Source organism: Rhinopithecus roxellana, unplaced genomic scaffold, assembly GCF_007565055.1.
Source record: "Rhinopithecus roxellana isolate Shanxi Qingling unplaced genomic scaffold, ASM756505v1 contig2860, whole genome shotgun sequence".
NCBI classification, from domain to species: Eukaryota; Metazoa; Chordata; class Mammalia; order Primates; family Cercopithecidae; genus Rhinopithecus; species Rhinopithecus roxellana.
In genome coordinates this window covers 211,024-217,995 of record NW_022142253.1, presented here as the reverse complement: position 1 = coordinate 217,995, position 6,972 = coordinate 211,024, and the positions used below count along the sequence as shown (strand labels likewise).

The window sequence follows — 6,972 nt, the reverse complement described above, 5'->3', positions numbered from 1 at the left end:
GCTCATGCCTGTAATCCCAGCACTTTGGGAGGCTGAAGCAGGTGGGTCACGAGGTCAAGAGATCGAGACCATCTTGGCCAACAATGGTGAAATCTCATCTCTACTAAAAATACAAAAATTAGCTGGGCATGGCAGCGGGTGCCTGTAGTCCCAGCTACTCAGGAGGCTGAGGCAGGAGAATTGCTTGAACCCAGGAGGCAGAGGTTGCAGTGAGCCAAGATCATGCCACAGCACTCCAGCCTGGTGACAGAGCAAGACTCCATCTAAAAAGTAAAAATAATTTTTAAAAAAGGTTTTGTTTGTTTTTTTGTGTGTGTTTTAAAGTGAACCACTGCCCAGTATGAAAGTTTAATCTTCTCCTAGGACCAACGCTTTTGAAATCACTCAACTCGAATCAATTCAGTGGAACTTGTGCTGTCAGTGACTGAACCCTGCCACCAATGGTTTCAGAGTTCAAAGGTCAAAAAGGAGAACTGCTCCAAGAGTTCTCCCCACTAAGAGTATGGGCCCTTGCTTTCCCTCCTGTCTTATCTCCTCTACCACCCTCTTCCCCTTCCCCAACACCTCAGCCAGTGGCTTCAACAAGGTGATATTTATAACTTCATTATTGGAAAGAAAAGGGTCTTCTGTCTAATTGTGGGAATTAGCCCCTCTGAGACAGAATGATCTGCTCATGCTGTATACTCTCCAATAAAAGACCTTCCCTCCTCAGTCAATTTCCATCTCCAAAGTGGCAATTTTGGTAATTTATCAACTAGCGTACCCTTTGTGGTGAACAGCATCAGGTTTAGGCAGGGAACATCTTGGCTTATATAGGTTTCAGACATTCACAGCCTTTTTTTTTTTTTTTTTTCTTTTGCATTTTAAAAACTTTATTTAAATGGAGACTATTAGTCAAATGATTGGAAAATCAATAATGAAAAATAGTTCTATAGGGTCTTCTGGTGAGGTGGAGGAACACACCAAACTGCACTGGCCCTGTCAGGGGACGGACACCCTTGTGGGGTCAGGCTCAGCCCTCCGAGTGGCATGAGGTCCTGCAGGCAGCGGGGCCCTCACACTCCAGCCCCCTGCCTAGTGACCCGCCCTGGGCCTAGGGATTCACAGCTTTTAATCATAGTCCTTATTTATGATGCCAATGACATTTCTTTCATAGGTAAAATATTCTGGACATAGAAGCAAATCATTAGTTGTCTGTTCTTTCCATTGCTTCACCATTTCCCCTATCAAGCACCAAGTTTTTATCAAAATGATGCTACCCATCTGCCTTTCTCTTCTCCCCATCCCTCCCTCCCCCAAATAATACATCAGTAATAGCCAAAAACTACACACATGCTATGCTGTAACAATGCCATTAACACTATTGGGAAGTAGGCTGTGGGCTGTGGAGATGCTCTTTGAAGATCTACAGTATTTTTATTTGCTCTCCCACACACCCAACTCTGCAAGTGTTGTCCTTCACAGAAGGCCCTTTGCTTTTCTCAGCAAAAGGAAGAAGAGGCTGCCTTGAAACACTTATCACCCTTCCCTTTCACTGGGATGGGCCTGCAAACTCTACAGCTTGGAATGACTGTAAAGCACTTGGGCTGCTACAGGGCACAGAAACTATACTGGCTCTTCAAAGGACATCTTCTCAAGCCACCTCTATGCTGTCAAGACAAGTAGAACTCCTTCCTTCCCTTCCCACTGGAAACCCACATTCAGATGTGACAGGGGCTGGTACTCAGGAGAGTCAATTCTTGTCATCTTTTTTTGTCATCCTCCTTCTTGGGGTAGGAATGCCTTTCCTCATAGAAAGATATGACAACCTGTGGGCACTTGACATTGGCTTCCTTGCCAGGAAACAGGTTAGCCTCATCAGAGTTTTTCCATTCCACTGGGAACATGAGCTCTCCGCTGAAGTCTGTAGTTCCAATAATCTGCTCTGGCATCAAACCCCCAGCAAAGCCTCATGGCTTTTCTTTTTTTTTTTTGAGACGGAGTCTTGCTCTGTCGCCCAGGCTGGAGTGAAGTGGCCAGATCTCAGCTCACTGCAAGCTCCGCCTCCCGGGTTTACGCCATTCTCCTGCCTCAGCCTCCAGAGTAGCTGGGACTACAGGCGCCCACCACCTCGCCCAGCTAGTTTTTTAGCATTTTTTAGTAGAGACGGGGTTTCACCGTGTTAGCCAGGATGGTCTCGATCTCCTGACCTCGTGATCCACCCGTCTCGGCCTCCCAAAGTGCTGGGATTACAGGCTTGAGCCACCGCGCCCGGCCGCCTCATGGCTTTTCTGACCCTTCTTTCTTCTTCTTTGGTTTGCTCTCCTCTCCCTTTAAAGCAGGAGATGTAAAAAAACAAAACAAAACAAAACAAAAAAACACAAGTTTTCTGTATGGGCTGACTCACTCCAAGGCCCAGTAATAAGCAAGGCTCTGTCAGGGCTCTTATAGTGCTATCAGCAGAGCCAGAGCCCAGAAGGAATGGGCTCCAGGAGCAGGGATGAGAAAAACAAGTTCTTCTTATCAGTTTCCCCTTTTTAAAATTCTCTCCCCATACCATTATTCTTTGTTCTGCTCGCCTAACTATTTTTGTAACTATTTCTGGAAGTTGGTAAGGATTTTGTAAGTACCTGTTTTCCCATCTGTGCAGTATGGCAAAGGTCGCAAGACATGCCTGAGTTTCAACATCTGTCACTGTTTGATAAACTGCCTTTGTTCTGCTTCTGTAAGCTTGCTTGCCCACCCTGCAGGTTTCACACTACTAGCTGACCAACCCCCTTCGGATGCATGTATAAAAGTCAAGCCCTGTCTTTGTTTGGGGTTCACTCTTTGGATGTTAATCCGCTGGGCTGGTGCACCTAAATAAATCCTCCTGAGTCACCCATTGGTAACTCCTGTCTCTTTAATTCCCGCAACACCTTATCTTCAAAATCATCAGCTTTGCGCTTGGCATCCCTCTGATTTATCTGTCTCATGTGTTGTTTTCTGTGACTGCAGAAACTCAGCAGTGAGGTCAGGGCAATCCAGGTTCTCTTCTGGTTCCCATGTGTGGTCCTCATTGAGAGCCCCTTCCACTTTAGGAGCTACTCTACTTTTCCCTTTACCACTCCACAGTTGAGAACTTTTTCCACCACAAATTCCTCTTCCTCCACTTCTAGCACCTCCTCCACTTTCTTCTTGTTTTGTTTTTTCCTCATAGTGCCCGCTAGCTTTCTGGTGTAAAGGGTGACACTACTTAGAGCAGTGCCCAAGAGTCCAAGAGGAATTGGTGCCACACTACTGGCACATCACAGTGTGTCGGCAGAGGCAGTGGCGCCCAGGAAAGCAGCAAGCCAGATGGCCGCAGTGGAGCCCCTCCCTGAAGTGGCCTACTGCAGGTCCTGGCCAAGGGCCCTTCACTTAGCCAAACAAAAGAACCTCTCACTCTGCACTGCCCACCTCCCACCCTCTTTCAACATTCTTTTTGTTCAAGTGTGTTGGTTAATTCTTTCAGCTTTTGTATGCTGAAAAACTTGTGTCCTACGTTTTTGAAAATTTTTCTCCGGGAATATAATTCTAGGTTGACAATTGTCTTCTAGTCCTTTAAGTATATTGCTTCACTCTCTTCTAGGCTTGCATCACTTGCAGCAAAAATCTTTTGCTATTTTTTATATTCTGTACGTAAGTTCTCTTTTTTCCTTTGGCTGATTTTAAAATTAAAATTTTTCTTCTCATAAGTAGTTCTAAGCAATTTGAATATGGCATACTGGCATACTACTTTTGTTGCTGTTACTTGGGCTGGGGGTTCATTGACCTTCTTAGATCCATGGGTTTATACTTTTCATCAATTTAGAATTTTTCTCTTTTTTTGAGACAGAGTCTCATTGTCATTCAGGCTGGAGTACACTGGTATGATCGCAGCTTACTGCAGCCTCCACCTCCCAGGTTCAAGCAATTCCCCTGTCTCAGCCTCCCAAGTAGCTGGGACTACAGGTGCACGCCACCATGCCTGACTAATTTTTTGTATTTTTAGTAGAGACAGGGTTTTGCCATGTTGGCCAGGCTAGTCTCGAACTCCTGGCCTCAAGTGATCTGCCTCCCTCAGCCTTCCAAAGTGTTGGGATTACAGGCATGAGCCACCATTCCGGGCCTATTTAGAAAATTTTTATCTATTAGTCTTTCAAATATTTTTTCTGCCTACCCCTCACTTTTTCTGGGACTGCATATTAGGTCACTTGAAGTTTTCACACATCTCATCAATGTTCTGCGTACCTTTTTCCGTGATCTATTTCCTTCTGCATGTTTATTTGTATAGTTCCCATGCCTTCAAATTCTGTAATCATTTTTTTCCTGTAGTGTCTAATCAGCTATTAATCCTGTTACAGGCTGAACTGTGGCTCCAAAAGTCCATATATTGAAGCTCTAACTCCCCATGTGACCGTATTTGGAGAAAGGATCTTTATAGAGGCTATGAAGGTTGCAAGAAGTCAGAAGGGCACATCCTAATCAAATAGGACTGGTGTCCTTATGAGAAGAGAAGGAGACACTTCTGTGTGTGTGCACCCAGATAAACAACCATGTGAGAACACAGCAAGAAGTTGGTTGTCTACAAGCCCAGGATAGAAGTCTCACAATAAACTAACTCTGGCACCTTGATCTTGAACTTCCAACATCCAAAACTGTAAGAAAATAAACTTCTGGCCAGGTGCAATGGCTCATGCCTGTAATCCCAGCACTTTGGGAGGCTGAGGTGGGTGGATCACTTGAGCTCAAGAGTTCAAGACCAGCTTGGGCAACATGCCAAAACCCCATCTCTACCAAAAATACAAAAATTAGCCAGGCATGATGGCACATGCTTGTGGTCTCAGCTACTCAGGAGGCTGAGATGCTAGGATCGCTGGAGCCCAGGAAGTCAAGGTTGCCATGAGCCATGATTGTACCACTGCACTCCAGCCTGAATGACAGAGTGAGATCCTGTCTCAAGAAAAAATAAATAAATAAATATAAACTTCTTTTGTTTAGGCCACCCAGTCCATTGTAGTATGTTATGCCACCCCTAGTAGACTAATAATACAAATTCCATCCAGCATATTGCTATACGTTCTATATGGATATTTAAAAACAAACAAACAAACAAAAAAAACCTTCCATGTCTTTCAGCATGCTCTTAATTCCTTCTTGAAAACATGTCCTTTCTTTTTTTTTTTAGATGGAGTCTTGCTCTGTCGCCCAGGCTGGAGTGCAGTGGTGTGATCTTGGCTCACTGCAGGTTCTGCCTCTCGGGTTCACACCATTCTCCTGCCTCAGCCTCCTGAGTAGCTGGGACTACAGGCACCTGCCACCATGCCCGGCCAATTTTTTATATTTTTAGTAGACACTGGGTTTCACCGTGTTAGCCAGGATGGTCTCGATCTCCTGACCTCGTGATCCGCCCGCCTCGGCCTCCCAAAGTGCTGGGATTACAGGCATGAGCCACTGCGCCTGGCCGAAAACATGTCCTTTCTTCTTGAAAACATGGAATATATTTATGATAGTTATTTTATTTTTTTGGAGACAGAGTCTCACTCTGTTGTACAGACTTGAATGCAGTGATGTAATCATAGCTCGCTGCAGCCTCAAACTCCTGGGCTCACATGATCCTCCTGCTTAGCTAAGCAACTAAGATTACAGGTGCATGCCAATCATGCCTAGCCAATGAAAAAAAATTTTTTTTAGAGATGGGGTCTTGCTATGTTGCCCAGGCTGGTCTTGAACCCCTGATCTTAAACAATTCTTCATCCTCAGCCTCCCCAAGCATTGGGATTGCAGATGTGAGCCACCACACCTGGCCTATGATAGCTATTTTAATGCCAATCATTTGTGTCATTTCTGGGTCTATTCCTGCTGACTTATTTTTCTCCTCATTATGGGCTGTTTTTGCATGCTTGATAATTTTTTATTGGATGACAAACTGAATTTTATATTCATGGGTGCTGAATTTTTTTGTACTTTTAAAATGTTATTGTATTCATTTTGGGATGCTATTATTTGTAAACATATTGGTCATTTCAATGATCGCTTTTCAGGTTTTTTTGTTTGTTTTTTGTTTTGTTTTTATGAAATGGGGTCTCACTATATTGCCAAGACTGGTCTTGAACTCCTAAGCTCAAGTGACCCTCCAACCTCGGCTTCCCAAACTGCTGGGATTACAGGCATGAGCCATCATGCCTGGCCAGTTTTTAGCTATTTAAGTGAAATTACAGCAGCCTTTACTCTGCAGTGAAATTGCCTTCACTACTGAGATGGTCCTTCTTAGTACTCTACCCCAGCTCTGTGTATTGTAAAGTTGCTCCACTTTGATTATGGGGAATATGGACTATTCTCAACCTTGTGTAATTTCTGATAATCGTTCTGCCCAATTCTGTCCAGTGGTTCTATCTTTGGTCCCTGTCAGTTTTTTTTTTTTTTTTTTTTTTTTTTTTTGAGATGGAGTCTCGCTCTGCCGCCCGGGCTGGAGTGCAGTGGCCGGATCTCAGCTCACTTCAGCTCACTGCAAGCTCCGCCTCCCGGGTTCACGCCATTCTCCTGCCTCAGCCTCCCGAGTAGCTGGGACTACAGGCGTCCGCCACCACGCCCGGCTAGTTTTTTGTATTTTTTAGTAGAGACGGGGTTTCACCGTGTTAGCCAGGATAGTCTCGATCTCCTGACCTCGTGATCCACCCGTCTCGGCCTCCCAAAGTGCTGGGATTACAGGCTTGAGCCACCGCGCAGGCTTGAGCCACCGCGCCCGGCCCGTCCCTGTCAGTTTTTTCACACCCACATGCTAATCAGTACTCAACTGAAGACTAAAAGGAAACCCTTTGTAGGTCTCTGCAGCGCTCTCCAATAGTTTGCCTTGCAAGTTCTAGATGCCTTCACCTCTTCAAATTCTCAGCTGTAGCTTCTCAACTCAAGGACACTCTGAGCTCCGTGTGGGCTCCTCCTCATTGTGCGGAGGTCTAGAAAACACCTCCAGCTATGAGGCTGAGTGAGCCA

At 45.2% G+C, this 6,972-nt stretch overlaps 1 pseudogene; it reads right to left on the bottom strand.

The window, feature by feature from the left end:
• Positions 1 to 1,742: 1,742 nt before the first annotated feature.
• On the bottom strand, positions 1,743 to 3,176 carry LOC104667402 (annotated as a pseudogene).
• Between the last annotated feature and the right edge of the window lie 3,796 nt (positions 3,177 to 6,972).